The sequence below is a fragment of the Anas platyrhynchos genome, chromosome 3 (genome assembly GCF_047663525.1).
Source record: "Anas platyrhynchos isolate ZD024472 breed Pekin duck chromosome 3, IASCAAS_PekinDuck_T2T, whole genome shotgun sequence".
NCBI lineage: Eukaryota > Metazoa > Chordata > Aves > Anseriformes > Anatidae > Anas > Anas platyrhynchos.
The window spans coordinates 110338685-110354286 of NC_092589.1; the positions used below are offsets into that span (position 1 = coordinate 110338685).

Sequence of the window (15602 nt, forward strand, 5' to 3'; positions counted from 1 at the left end):
ATCAACAAGACAAAATTCTTCAAAGACAAGTTGCAATAGTTCATTTGGAATCCAGGCAGCTCGGACAGCCAGGGTGAATTGCTCTCTAGGGATGCCTGTGTCTCTGCATTGCAAATAGATGAAGCGCAGGGAACTGTGTAGACAAAATGATTAGCTTTTGAGTGGTTTTTGTTAGGTGAGATAAATTCCAGCTCAGAAGAATTGAAATGCACAGATATGAAGTGGAAAATATTTGTGGCTGGGCAACAGTTCAGCAGGAAAGATCTCAGAATTACTGTGGATCACAAATTCATGATGAGACAAACATGGTGTTTTGCAGAAGAAACAATTCTTACTCTAGGCTATACTAAGAGGATTGTTCCATAAAAGAAATTGGAGTATTTATTCACCCCATTCTCAGAACTGACAAGGCCACATCTTAAATCCCTGCCCAGTTTTGCAGAGAGAGCAAAGAATCCAGAAGGGAGAGTTTCAGAAAACACCACCCATTGATAGTCCCTTCAACCTTACAGCTGTATACCTCTTTAGCACAAAACCTTCTGTCAGCTGCATGATTTGTTTAATAAAATATTACTGAATATTAAAGTGTTCTAGTAGAATAATTTATGTAACAGAGAAAACTGGTGTTTGAACTGTGGAAACCAGTTGTAAAGAGGCAACCTTGGCTTCCCTACACAGGAAAACTTCCTCCAAAGGCTATATTTACCCTGCTTGAAAACTATCTGGCTAACTCCAGAGCTGATCTCTCCAGCTCAGGGAGAAATCTGTGCATGCAGATGTTGCAGATAGGGATGGGATCAAATTCTTGCTTTGTGTCCTCATGAAACTGAAGAACAGAGCTTGCAGGCTGCAGCTTTCCAGATCTGTCAAACTGGCATATCTCACCATCATTACACTTGCTTTACAATTGTTATTAGAAATTATTTATGCCAGAGCGTGAATTCTGTGGGTGAAGACAGGAGTCCGAGGATCCTCAGCAATGTGTCAAAATCTGCTCTCAGCAATAGTGGAGTGTCTTACAGCTGGTCCCTTGGTGGGGTCAGCCTAAGGCCAGGGATATGCTTTGTCCAAAATTATCCATTCATCCTGCTAGGAGAAAGGGGGGAACAAGCCATCTAAACAAGGTAAGGTTTTTACTATCCCAAATAGAGTTCAGCAAGTGGACTATTGCCTGCACTGGAAAAGTTAAAGAGAAAAGCAGTAACTGGGAGGAGGAGGATGCCTGATGTTGATGACATTACATATGTCATCTTGAAGAGCTGGTGAGGGAGCATTAATTGCTTTGACACATAAAAATGCTCAGATCTGAAATGCTGGAATTGGGTGGGAATCTGACCAGAAGTTGCCGTGTTTTGGGTTTGTTTGGATTTCTTCCAATGAGCATTTCTGAATTTTGCAATCAAAGTAAAGAGACTGTGAAATATCTCTCTTAACATAGTGATGGCAGCCATTCCCTCTGCGAGACACAGCCGGCATACAAAGCACTGCAATTTTGAATTATTCATTAATTATCTCATAAAAGCTGCAGAAAATACACACTGTGCCAGCTCATCAGCTGGTGTAAATCAATGCAAATCCAGTCCTTCTCTCTATGAAGTGCACTAAAAGCACTAAATGTTATTTAACTGACATTTTTGCAGTCCACATTTGTTTATTTTATTTTATACAGCCAAAATGCAGGCTAAAAGAAATGTTTGTATATGATGTAAAACTAGAGGCAAGGCATGCTACGGCCTTTAGTTCCCCTTTTTCTCACCAAAGCTTATCTCACGATGGAGGATAGCATGACTGGCACTGTGCGGCTAATCTTGCTTCATGGCTGAAGGGTGCTGGAGCTTGCCTTATGTGTTTTTACTGCAGGTTCTGCCACGTCTTCTGGTTCATGGGAGCAGTGGGAGGCTTCAGATTTTTTAGGGAGTCCTGGCTTCTCCCTCCCTCTCCATTCTCCCAGGCATAAGGGATGCTTTGTCTTTCAGATAAGCTTTTGAGTTGTATCTCAAAGTACAAGCTTTCAAAATATATAGTTGTTGTGTTTTTTTCCTGTTAAATAATTACAAAAATCATCATCATCATCAGGTGTCTTCACAAAAATGTCCATGCATTTTTGCTAAAATCCTGTTAGTTCAACATTCTCCAAGACCCACACACACTAAGCTAGCATACATATAAAGAAGATAAAGCAATTAAGTTCTTATTCACCAAGGCATTCAGTCACATGCCAGAGTTAAAATGCATGAATTTGCTACACATTTTGTATTTTAAAATATAAATCTGTGCACATGAAACACAGACTTTTAACAGAAAATTAGTAGGAGACTCTTGCAATGACAGTGTGTTCATAGATTGCTAGATGCATACTGGAGTTTAATCCTCATGTAAATCTAAAACAGCTTTACCCTCTTAAACTGAATTACTCTCATTTTACACCATGGTTCATTACTTTAATACAATCAATATGCAAAGTTAGCAACCTCTTAGTTGATGTAAATAAGTTTCCCATACATCAGTGGCTCTCCCCTGGAGCCTTTGTTGTTGGGCTGACCTTTCTCCTAGGAGGTAAGCTGTTATATATTTGCATACTCATATTGTACAGTCTTTTACAAACAAATAATTTAAATGTAATATTTGTCAAAGATGCAAGAGTTAGATTCTTTCTAAAACAGCTGTTCTTCTAGTGCTGAGCTGTAGACACTTTAGGCACTTAAACAGAACATCCAGTACTTGCCAAAGAAAAGAAAAGAAAAAATAGTTAATATACACTTTCTATTGCCACAGACCTGTATAACATATTTTCAGTCTATGGGAAAATTTTTCAACAGATTTTTTTTTTTAACTAATGGTTAATAGCAATGATTTTTGCAGAGTTCTCAGTACCAACACATTTCCTAACTTGTGAGTAGAGGAATTAGATGGCAAGAAAATAATTGAGGCAGAATTTGTGGCTGCAGATCTGTGAATAAGTATAATAAATGCAGAGGCTGACAGGTTTCGTTCTTTTCCGTGCCGTTTTCTAGTGAGCCGCATTTTTCTTCCTGGAATGTAGGAGCTGCAGTTTTTTTGTACATTTCTGTGTAAACTATGCTGCTTCATCACAGAAACATGCAACCATCACTTTAGAAAACAATGACCCATGCAACTTGAGGGTATGTAATTATATATTACCTGGCCAGAAAATGAGTGAAGGGTCTAGGATAGACACCAAGCCTTGATTGTTAACAGGAGGGAAGAATAATCAGTACCACACTGACAAAAAGACATCTCGAAATTAACCACACTGTCTAATCTCAGTTGTTCTTCTTGCTTGGTTGTTGTTGTTTTCTTATATAGAATATCAGCCTAAAATCAAGTGTCAAAATGGACATGTTCAAATTAAGGCTAACTACTAAAATGTTCTTTCATTATGTTTATTTCAATATCAAGTCCTGGAAAATGGCCACAAATTCACAGTTATTTATAGGAAGATTCATGGATTTTCTTTACTCTTTCTTTGCTGTTGTGAATTCAAGCTGTATCTTCCAGAAGTGTGCCCAAAGTTAGTTTTCACACCATGGAGGCTGAAGCATCTTGGTTCTCTAGCTTGTGTATCTGTATGCATCTGTACTTCCTAAGGCCTGACGTCATTGGAGCTAGAATGATTAAACCTTTTCAGAGCCTGAAAAGGCTCCTCATTATGAATAGTTTAGGGAGAGTTAGTTCATCTTTCATCAATCTGTAACTTGACACATGTAAACATGTAGGAAGAGCAGAGCTTGCTGGCACAGGCTGTGCCCTTCCACACACTGCATGGACAATATAAGGACAAAGAAGCCATATAACAAAAATCCTAACCGTAATAATTAAGATTAGTAAATCAACTATGCAAAGGAACATAAAGTTCAAGAGCCTTAGAGACACTGGTAAATATTTCCCCACCCACCCCATCTTGCTTATTACTGAAAATCCATGAGAACTGTCTGACTGGAATGCTTTGGTTTGAAGCCTGATTGAATCTTGGACAAAATGCTGCACAAAAAGCACTTTCTTCCAGCAACCTACCAATCATGCTAACAGTTGTTGATTTCAGATTTATCACTCCTCTTAAGAAGTGAAAATCTCAATCGTTAGAGCTTCCAACACTAGCAAAATCTGCCAGAGGTAAGAGACATAGTGAAGATAATTAGGACTGAAGGAATTTATTTTTATTTTTAATGAATTTTTATTATGTATATATATATGTTTATTTCCCTATAGGTCTTCCTGTTTTATTGACATCAATTTTTGCACAAGCAGTAAGTAACAATCTTGTATTTTAATTGTTCTTTTTTCTTACTAGATCAGTTATACAGGTCACAATTCATAAACGATTCATAAATAAAATATGATTTTATAACATTCATTTCTGATAGCTTGCCAGATAAGACTTCAAGAAAGAATACCAGTTGTCTACAAGTGTTACATTTCATATGTTTTCAACTATCCTTCCTCTGTAAAATTTCAAATGTTAGTGATGGCATTTTAAAATTTGTTTTAGATGGAAGGAAAAAAGTCGATGATCATTTACAATTGCAGGTTAAAATATAATCTTTACAAGCCTTTTAAAATTGAAAGACTAATAAAATTGATTATATCCTTTCTGATTTCTAAGTTCAAATTAAAGAAGTGTAGCTATAAAGTTAAAAACATAGAACTAGATGAACAGATTTTATAAAACGTGAATTGGTACAACCCATTAAAATATTAGGCTGTAAAATTTTCCCTTTGACTTTAAACTATCCTTTATTCCAGTTGAAACTGCTGGAAATTGCCATTATTTTCTCTGTGCAGAGATAGTGTAGTTTCCAAGAGTGGTTTTGATTCTTTATGAGAAAAATACATCAGTAAGCCACTGAACTGAAACTATTGGGGTTCTGTTTTGTTTTTTTTTTTGTTTTTTTTTGCTTTTTTGTATATTATCAAAGTACCATAATTCCTTTTCAAGTGTCTGCTTTTAAAATATACAAAACTGTAAATGTAATGTATTCCAAATCAAACTCTGAAACCCAGCCCTAATTTGGCCACTCAGCAAAGCACCCTGCTGTTTTAAAACTTGAAGAGTTCTTCAGCTCCCTCTTGTTTCATAAACAGCAACTGCTAAGTTTTTTGTTAAGTAAAACTCATGACAAGACCACCTTCAAAAAATATAACCATTAAATAAGACAAAGGAAATCATTCCAGCTTTCTGATTCTCTCATGAAAATGTCTGTTTTGATGCCACCACCACCCAGAAGAGAGAAGTGGTAAAGACTCTATAAAACCTTATTATTAGCTTATTAGTATTACTTTACTTGGAAGGCACTAGGATACTACAGTGATGGTTACATCACCTTAAACAAGACGTAATGCAGATCTTTGTGTGACCTGAAATGACCAAATCCCAAGATAATAGTCTCTCAGAGCTGCAATTTGGGTTATTTTACTTTGTTTACAGTTGGTAGCATTTCAGTAAGATTTTCCAAAGGGAAAAGAGCTATTTTAGCATGCAAAGTGTTTTGGGCTAGGCTCATAATTACCTCATCCAACACAGATACAAAAGCAGCTATGATGAGAAGTTTCACAATGTTCCTTGCACACAAATGCTTCTTTTTTTAGCTGTTGTAACCTGGATTTTTAAGTCACCTGTAGCCCAAACTTCTCTGAAATCCCCTTTCCTCTCTTACAGATGGGTTCATTTCACCAGATTGCCACAATACATCTGTTTTGGACAATTGTGTGATGCTGTAAGTCCCCTTGGTCACTGCTGAGTTAACAATTCAATAGAGGAATCCTCTCTAATGCTGAAAATCACATTGACTCATTGACTCTGAGAGATAGCTAAGTTAAAAAAAAAAAAAAAAAAAAAAAAAAAGAACAGGAGGACGTGAACATCACCTGCAAATGTTTGCTGAGCAAAGCAATCTATCTCCACTGTGTTACTACTTCCACATTTAAGATCAGTGAGACACGATGGAGCCCAGGAGAGGAATGAACTTCTCTCTCCAACATGTGGTAAAATCAGCCTGCAATTCACAGTATATAATGGGAGGAGACAGAGCTAATTCCAACCTTTGAGCACATACATACAGGGGGCCCAACCAAGGCATTTCTCTTTTACATATGAGTTTGATCCTACCTCACACACCTCCTGTGTGTAGGACTGCCAGAAATGAGAAAGATTTTGTCCCTTCTTACACCCTTATCAAGAAACAGGTAGTGATAATTAGATTTCAAGTTTTACCAGTAACTCATCTGACTACTGGACCTTTCCCTACAGAAATGGGCTCTGTACTTAAAAGAGAAATGAAACTAAAAGAAAATCTCCCATGTTTTCTAATCATTTACAGCAACTGAAAATTGAAGATCATTATAAACATCAGGCTTGGCAGCATACTAAAAACTCTTTCCCCTTCTAATATAGCTGATGCTGGAGGGCTGATCCATTGGCTTCTATTTTGGGAGGTGAAAGAAGGTAGTCACTAGAGCGCTATTAAAAACAGAGTTTCTTCAAGACATTTGCATCACTTAAATGGGTCATAAACAAAGGCAGAAGCAGTATTTACTGTGCTATTAAGGTAAACAAAAATAGAAACCCACAGGTAATTATGAAAGAGATTGAGTCTGGCAGGTGGGTTCCAGCAGTCTGGTTTTGATTTCCAAACGAGGGATTAGAGCCAAGCTATAGACCTGCCATAATAAATTAACTATATTCCCATACTTACATGGCTTGTTTCTTTTCACTTCTACTTTCATTTTACATTAGCAGCATTTGGTGCTCTGATCTAGAAACAAGCCTTCTCGTTTCTTAATCACCTCTGAGCCTGAAGTTGTTTTTATGGTGGAACTACAACCACTGCACAGCGACCAGCATGGGGCCATCCTGCCAGGCCATACCTGTGCAGCACTGACCACAGGACCTGGCATCCATATGCCGCTCACAAGAAATGGAGAAGCGTCGCTTACATTTTTAAGAGGAAATGGCTTGTCAGTGAAATAATGAGTCCCGTGAGCAGAAACTACAGGGGAAAAAAAAAAAAAAAAGAGAGAGAGAGAGAAAGAAAAACACCATGCAGATATTATGACAGGACCAAAAGAGTGGTACCACTCAAGAGAATTGAGCACAGAGGGTCAAAGAGGAGGGATTGGAGCAAGTCTGTGTAATATGTTTAAAACTGAGGAGTGTGTTTGATTTTGCTTTTTACTGCAGTTTAGAATACCAGCTCGCACATTTCTTAAAGGATGTTCTCATGATTTTGCTTTTTACTGCAGTTTAGAATACCAGCTCACACATTTCTTAAAGGATGTTCTCAGTAGCAATGCAGGCACCAATGTGCAAATGTTTTGCACATTGCAGAGCAGTGACTGCTGACCACCACATGCCTCTGGAGCAGTTTGCATGTGAGGAAGGAGGATGTCAGTGGCCCAGGATCCCTGGTAGCATAGCCTCCACATTGGCATAAACCCCCTACTGACTGCCAGGGCTTTGTTCTGTGTGCCCTGCTGGTACCCTCACTGCCCCTGCCTGACTGCACCTACAGCGAGGGTAGGCATGACTACCTACACTGCAGTCACAACTCCAAAATGAACACCAAAGAGCCAGAGATGCTTCCAAAAATGGGATTTACAGTCTTGAAGCACTGCTGTGCCCTTGAAAGTTTTATTCATTGGCCTTCCAGTGGTATTTTTTTCCTATATATTTTCAGGCAGGGCAACAGTCTAACTCTGGGATACAAGGTGAAAATCAGCAATCATGTACAAAACAGTAGCACTGAGAACAAATGCAAGTTACTCAGATTGTGAATAACCCAGGCCAAAAGGAGCAAAGGAAAGGAGAACAAATATGATTTACCCTTTCGACAGAAAACTGACGTATGATTACTGAGCTGAAGTGCCTGTTGCAACTTTATGTACATCTGCTTTGATTTCTTTTGCTTAGACCAAAATCCATTAACAAGGCCCAAGAGGTTAAAAACTGAGAAATGACAGAAGTGAATTACTACTGCCAATTTTCAGTAGTAGAACAATAAAAAAGCAGAAATAGTGATTTTTTTTTTAATTTAAGTTTTATTGCAGTTTCAGATTTTAATGGATAAACTAAGCTTTTGTGAATACTTTGCCAAACATTTTGTTTCATTTCTAGTTTCAACACTGTTCTTTTAGTATGCAAGTATCAGAATGCAAAATTGTGTTTAAAAATACAAATACATTTCTCATACAAAGTATGGTTTCGATCAACAACATGTAAAATGATTAAGCTTTTAATGCAGTATCATCTGCAAACAAAGCATATCATTTAAATCACAGATTAAATAGTGTGATGGGATACGATTAATGTTTTGTTAGATTCTTTAACGAAAGGAAAAATGCAGCAGCTTCTTAGTGATTTATTTTTTGTGAAAGTAGCAATAGTAAAGGACCTTGAAAGAACACCAAAAGTAAGCATCTTCCTTGGAAGGAACTCCAGCTCCTTGGAGACCCACGTGGCTCAGCACAGCCTCTGCAAATTCCTTGGGTTTTAGAAAGGAGCAAAACTTGGAAAATGATAATGTCATACCTATAGACCTTGCTAACTTACAGTCCTTACAGCAAGCTCAAATAACACACTATGGGGGTAGAACTTTTTAAAGTACCCATTAGAACCAGTTTCCAAGACTTCTTATTCACAAAACCTTCCAATCCCACATTTCCATTAGTTACTATGGCACCAGTAAAGATCCTGACTGACCTTGGTAGAAGACTGCACAGTGCCAGACTGCCCATCATGCTTCACAATATTGTCCTGTCTTTCCACAAACTCACACCATTCTGTTTATAACCTTTTACCATCTCTTGTGCAACACCTAGACTGTAAACTCTTTGTGACATGGAGCACATCTACTGCTGCATTTCTACTGCATCCAGTACACTGTGCTGCCAATCCACAATTACACCTCCTAGGTGACATGATACAAATACAGACTGTGGTCAACATTGCCTTTTCATCAAAAAAACATCATGCTCCTACTGCTTGTGAATGATGAGAGATAGAACTTATTAAATCAATGCTCAAAATACATGTTTTTTATTACCTAAAAGTCGAGTGATGATCTTATTTTAGTAAAGCATTCACCACTTCATTCCACTTTCATTGAACTATGGTCCAGAAAGTAGTTAAAAATAATAATAATAAAAATAAAAAAGCATGTACTAAATCACTCCATCTGGTATAAACAGGTACAGATTCTTTGCCATCTTCATTAGCTTTGCTAATGACTTGCACAGTGAGCTGGAACTAAACACATTTCTTCTTTGTACCCAAGCCTGTTTACATTTGAGGAAGAAAATATGACTAATGCTAATTTTGCTTGTAAAATCCAAAGCACTGTATTTATATGTTATTGTTATTTAACAGCTATAAGTGTGTTAAAGAAAAACAGGCAGTAGAGCAGAACTTTGATCCTCATGAAAGTAAAGAAAAGTCCTCTTTCCAGAATGGAGCTCCGGCCTAGCTCGGTCTGTTGATCTTAATAGTGATGGTAGAATATATGTTGGAAATCTACAATGCCCCAACACAGAAAGTTTTATCCCACCTGAAATTAAAGGAGAAGGGTTCAAATTTTCCACTATAGTGTAGACAAACCACAAGAGCAAGCTTTTGCTTCCTGGTGCTCACAGTAAAGAAGAGTGAGGAAACTGACCAGCTCAACACTGAAAAAAAAAAAAAAAAAAAAACAGGCAGAAAAGATTGTTCGGCTGCTTAGAAGGTTAACATAAATTAGGTTAACAGAGTTGTAACCACTAAAGGTAAACAACACGTTTCTAAGGTGCTATAAATTTATCTGTATGGGTTTAATTTGAGATTAAGAAACTGTTCCTTGTAAAAAATACTTTAGCTTCATTACTTAACCCTGCTAAACATGGTGTTTTCTGCATCTCTCTCTAAAGCTCCTGATACGGATTGGCAGCATCAGTAAGGTGCATTAGCAGTCCCTGGATCAGGAGGACCTTTCTAATGGCTGTAGTTAACAACTACAGTGTGATAAAACAACAGTGTGAAACAACAGTGTGAAAGTATAACTTTTTAAGAAACAGGTTCTCTGTGAATTCGGGCTTCTTAAACTAAGGATACATAAACAATAAATTCATTGGGAAATTCATTATGAAAAGCTCAGGCAAATCCATAAATGGATAAGGAGATTAAATCTTTTTTAGCTAGATGGAAACAGATTTGAGCTCCTTCACAGTCACTCTGTTATGATTTTCCAGATCTCCCTCTGTTCTGTGTGAGAGTATTATCTTCTTGGATAAGCAGCTTCCACACCTTTCATCTGATGACTAACAGCAGGCATCTCCCTAACCTTCTTGAGAGAGCAAATTTTACTGCAAAAATGATATACTAAATTTACCTCCTTAAAAAAAAAAAAAAAAAAAAAAGATTTATCTTTGTTGTTGAGGCCTAAAATAACTATGAAATATTTTAAATGACCTGTAAGCCTGCTGTTGGAAGCAAATTTCATTTTCCCTGACAACACTTTAAACTTCATCTGTAACAATTAGAAATATATATCCCAACTTGTAGCCTTTCACTCATGTCTGCTATAGTTTCTCTGCTGAAAGTTTCTCAAGAAACAGATTATTATCAAAGAATTTCCACTTCACAAAGCCAAGACCAAATGCCTGAATCTTGCTTCATTACTCTTTTCCTGGTGAGGGAACAAAACTAAGTGACAAGTTTTGGAAACTTAACAGAAGCAAGCTCCTCACCTGAGCTAGTGTAACATTTCATAGGTGCTGTTACCTCACCTCACTCAGAGGCAGGAGGTGCCACCTCTATGCTGGTTGACGTAGCTGCATTTAAGACAGCACATTCTTCCCTACAACAAGTCTGCCTGGACTACGTATATGCATGGCTCAGTAAAATAATTCAACTCCTCCCAAACTGATTTATTACACACAAAATGTGATGAGAAAGACTCTGCACCATGAACCATATTAAAATTTTATTTCCATTGATATGAACTTGAGGCTTCAGTGAATATCTCTAATTTAGAGAAGGAGTGGTAAGAAAAAGATTGGTCCTTGAGCTCACGATCAGCACTGAGTAACTCAGAACCTTATTGAGGCTACTCTGGCCTCCACTCTGTTGGAAGAACTCATTACAGATTTGTACCCCTTGGCCCCTTTCATAATTTGAATGTGTCTCTAAAGACATCAACTCTGTCAACACAACCAAAAATCTATGTATGAGTGCTTATCTCTCTCTGTAGCAGCCAGACTGCAGATCCTTCTGCAGATCAAACAATTCACAGAGATCATTTGGCTTACAGTAGTTTTATTTGCAAGTTATTATAAATAACTCCAGGGGAAGGGGAATAGAAAGGAGAAAAGCAATTACTGACTTCTAAAACTACCTTATTCTCCACTCCTCAATGGTCAGTGATGAGTTGAATGGAGCTCTCCAAGATTACCGGTGCATCTAGCCAAATTTCTTCAGACCATGAACACACCTGCACTTGTAGCAGCCTTATTGTCTTTCTGGGATTAAGTGCTGTAGAAAATCAGGTAGGCAAATGAGACCACACATGACAAGTTGTCATGAGTGTCCAGTGCTTAATGTCCAGTGTCTTATTCATCTTATCTTCATTTAGGACATGCCAGCATGAGAAAGCAAGTGCAGAATAATATTGACAAATTGATTATTTTCACTGAATAGTTAACAAAGATGTGATTACAAGCTTCATGCTTTTTAGCCCACAGCTAGTGAGGGAGAGAAAATAAAACCTGCAGTCAGAAATGCAAGAATAAAACAGGAGGGGAGTTTGTTGTACTTACTTTCTCCTGGGCAGAGTTGGATGAGGGTTTTTTTTTCCTCAGATCCTGTCATCAACTGAGCTTCACCAAGTTCAGTATATGGCCACACGTCTGCAGACTTCATCTGCAGTTTCCTCTAGGGAATCTTTTTTAAACTTTAAATACATAGAAAATAAATAGCTTACAGGCTTCAGTAGTTCTACTGTGTATGCTTTTCTTTTTTCTTTTTTTTTGGGGGGGAGAGTGGGTGAGGAGAAGGAGATGGCAGACTTACTTCACATGCAATTTGGCCAAAAGGGAAACAAAGCAAAACAAAACAAACAAACAAACAAAAAACTCAATGCTTGAAATTAAAGTTCTAACTGCAGCTTGGGAAGTTTACTTTGTAGGGCAGCATGAGTGTGGGTTTATTTTACATTCCCCAAAGATGCATTCTCCCTTAAGGAAATGCTACTGAATTTGTATTCTCACAAACAGCCTTCAGGGATCTGAGTTGAAGTTGCTGAGATATTCATCTTGAACGGAGGCAGAAAATACTGAAAGAGCACTGATCACATCTAACATCTGGGAAAAAAAAAAAATGCACCAGACTGGGGCTAGAGGAGAAGGAGATGGGTAAGGATAAGCATGGCTGGGAGAGGAGGCACCACGCAAAAAAAAGGTTAACTGAGCTTTTTTCCCTGCTACCCCAATGTCTAGTTTTGTCCATGGATGTTGACTTGGAGCTTAAGAGAGGAACAGAGTAGGTAGGCTGGGTATTATTATGGGGCATTTTCTCTACTAGCTGGCAAAACAAGTCTGAGTAAGGACTCAGATATGAATGCAAACCTCAAGGAATTGCAATGTTTAATGCAGGCAGTGCTTGAAAGCTTGCTATATCACTGCTCACTAGAGAACGTGCAAAGCATCACGCTGCACCATTTGCTATACATGGAGCAGAACAAGTCCTCGCTCTCCTTCAGCATTTATACATGAACATGTTATCACATGGCACCACCAAAGCCAAGCAAGGGTTGATGCCTGGGCTGCAAATGTTGGTCTTCCTGGCTTTGTTATCATTAAGAGAGCAGAGATGGCTTCAGAGAGGCAGTAACAAGGTAACTGCAAAGAGCATCAAGTTACAGGTAGTGAAAAAAGCAGAAGAGGAGGACATTGAGTTAAATATGTAGCATAAAGCATAAATCATTTGGTGCTGAGACCTCTGCATCTCTATTTTATACAGTTCAGAGGTTTACATGGGATTAGGTCAAGGCTGGTTCCGTGGACCAAACTTCCCTATTGCACATTTGGTCTGAAGTTGTGTGAAGAACTCCTGATTGGTTTGGATCTCTATGTTCCTCTTAGGATTCGGAAAGCCCTTAGTACAAACTTAAAGCAGTGGTTCCAGTTTAGTCTCCTCCAAAAGAAACCACAGTGTAATAAGCCATATGCACATGAATCCTGCTCTATGGGTGGAAACCACACACAGCAAGCTCGACAATCCAGGGAGTCACTTCCAAAGCCCAGTGTTGCTTCAAGCCAAAATGATAAAACAAACACAACAACAATAATATTGTTTGAAAGTGTACTACACTTGACAGTGTCTCAGTTGAACTCACCTGTTCCTATAGCAATGTTGCTGAAGGACCAAAAATAACCAAAGGGTCATAATATTTTTCAGATTGTGACCACGTAAATATGAAAAGGTACCTTCTGGATCACTGGAAATGTTTTTTAAATAGCTAAGACGTGATGATTAATTAACTCATTTTTCAAATGTCTCGTTTCATCCCAAAAATAGCTAAACCAGACTATATTTTAATCCATCACCTTTTCACCAACACCCCTGGCACAACCCTCCTCTCTTGACCTTATCTTTTCAACTTCCTGCTAAGATGTGTGTTCAATGAAACAAAAAACTGCCTAATTTTCTAACTCAGATCCAGCTCTTTCCCTATCACAACCATCAGCTAATTTCCTTTAAACATCATCACATAATCAAAGAGGACCCTGGGGACCAGTGTCCTAACCCTGTCTTGTCTGACAGACAGAAGATTCCGTTCTTACAAGTTCAAAGCTCAAGGCTGAAGGAGTCCTTCAGGGAACAATATTCATTTTTTCCAAGCCAGTACCAGCTCCAGGTCACCTATGGCACTAACTATAAAAATAAAAATTAAAATAAATAATAAAATAATTTTAAAAGACTTTTCCTGTTGCTCTGTCAATACTCTTTAATGTTAACCTGAAGGGAGTACCCATTCCTCATACAATTGAACTAATTACCAACAAAAGTGCATATGTGCATACTATTTCGTGAGCTGAACATTTGACCTCCTTCATTGTTGCCCAGTTTACTTTGGACAGAAATATCCAAGTTATTTGTGTTTGGCCAGATCCCCCCTCCTAGTTCCTTCAGTGTTCTAACTAGATGTTAAAGAACAAACTGGTAAGCTTCACTGGTGCAGCTACTTACCTCTAAAACTCAATAATTAATCCCAAGTGGATGACAAATGCTATGCAATTTATTCGCTGCTTGGCTGCAGCTTGAAGGAGCATGGACTCTGAATTAGTGAGCTCTTTGGGTTCAATCTGGAAAGCATATGTTTCCCTTCCATCATTCAATCCATCAAAATGCAAAAAAGACCTGGGAAAGGCACATGGCACATTTTGATATTATTCATTAACATTAATGTCCTTGTTATAAAGATATGTTTTATTTGCAGGTAACAACAGCCTCATGGGCATCTGGGAACACTTTGAATGATTGCCAAAAAAAAAAAAAAAAAAAAAAAAGAAATTTGGGTCATAACTAATGATCAACATCCCCTTTTAATCAAATGAAGCCATCATAATGTGTCAGTCCTCTGGGGGAACAAGGACCTTTCACCTTGCTGGGGCCTGTTGAGGCCAGCAGTAGCTCTCAGCAACCCTGAAAAGTAGCCTTTTAGTTTAGAGAGAGGAAAAAATGGAGTCTATCCATCAACATACTCCCTTGTGACACCAAACATATAAAAGAAACTAAGTGGGTAGTGATGTTGCTTCCCAATTAACTCATGCATTTATGAAGTATCCATTCAGGGCTTTCCTGATACCACTGTAGTTGTCCCCTGGCACCACTGCTGGGTGGCCATTGCTTTGACATTGAAGAGTCTACTCTCAAAACAGATCCTTGATAAAAATATAGAGTTCTGTTGGCAGCTCCAGAGCTTCATATAAATGAGATCAAATGGCTACCCTGAGGTAAAAAGTAGCTTTCCCCCTTCAGTGTCGGTTCTTCTACAAAAGAAAAGGCTTGTCAGGTGAATGGTAAAAACTGTTCAACTTTCTTTTTCTTTTATAATCTGGAAACAGTATTTTTCTAAATAGCTTTTGAATGGATCTGGAAACAAAAGCACAAATAATTTATAATAAAATGACACCAAAATAAGAAAGATGAGAAATTGTGTATTTTTGTTTTGTTTTGTTTTCTGAGAAAAGAAATAAAGAAAAAAAAAAAAAACTTAGAGGCCATAGCTACAAACGTTAACTTTCAGAAATGAAAGCTTCAGTTGCCTTCTGAAGATGTCTGCTCTCTGCCAGCCAAACTGTTTGATGATCCTCTGTCACTCTATACTTTTGATCCTTAAAGCCTACTCAAAGGCCATCCTCCATTTGGCTCTAACAAAGTTAAATTTCATGCCTTGAATACGTTTTAGTCATCACTGCTCAATAATGCTTAAAAAAAAAAAAAAAAAAAAAAAAAGAGCAAACACTTTGGCTTTTCCTGAGGCATCAGAGAAACAGGTTAATTAAACACTGTCCTCCATATTTTGCTTTTGCTGTCAGATTTTAGCTAACTGTAT

The 15602-nt window shown here is 37.9% G+C and overlaps 1 long non-coding RNA gene across 1 annotated transcript; it reads left to right on the forward strand.

Annotated features, from left to right (window-relative positions):
- Positions 1 to 3589: 3589 nt before the first annotated feature.
- Positions 3590 to 14500, forward strand: LOC106015546 (uncharacterized). The gene is made up of 3 exons (XR_002399874.4): positions 3590 to 4134; positions 4231 to 4268; positions 5678 to 14500. It is a non-coding gene; the product is annotated as an uncharacterized lncRNA (long non-coding RNA).
- Positions 14501 to 15602: the final 1102 nt, after the last annotated feature.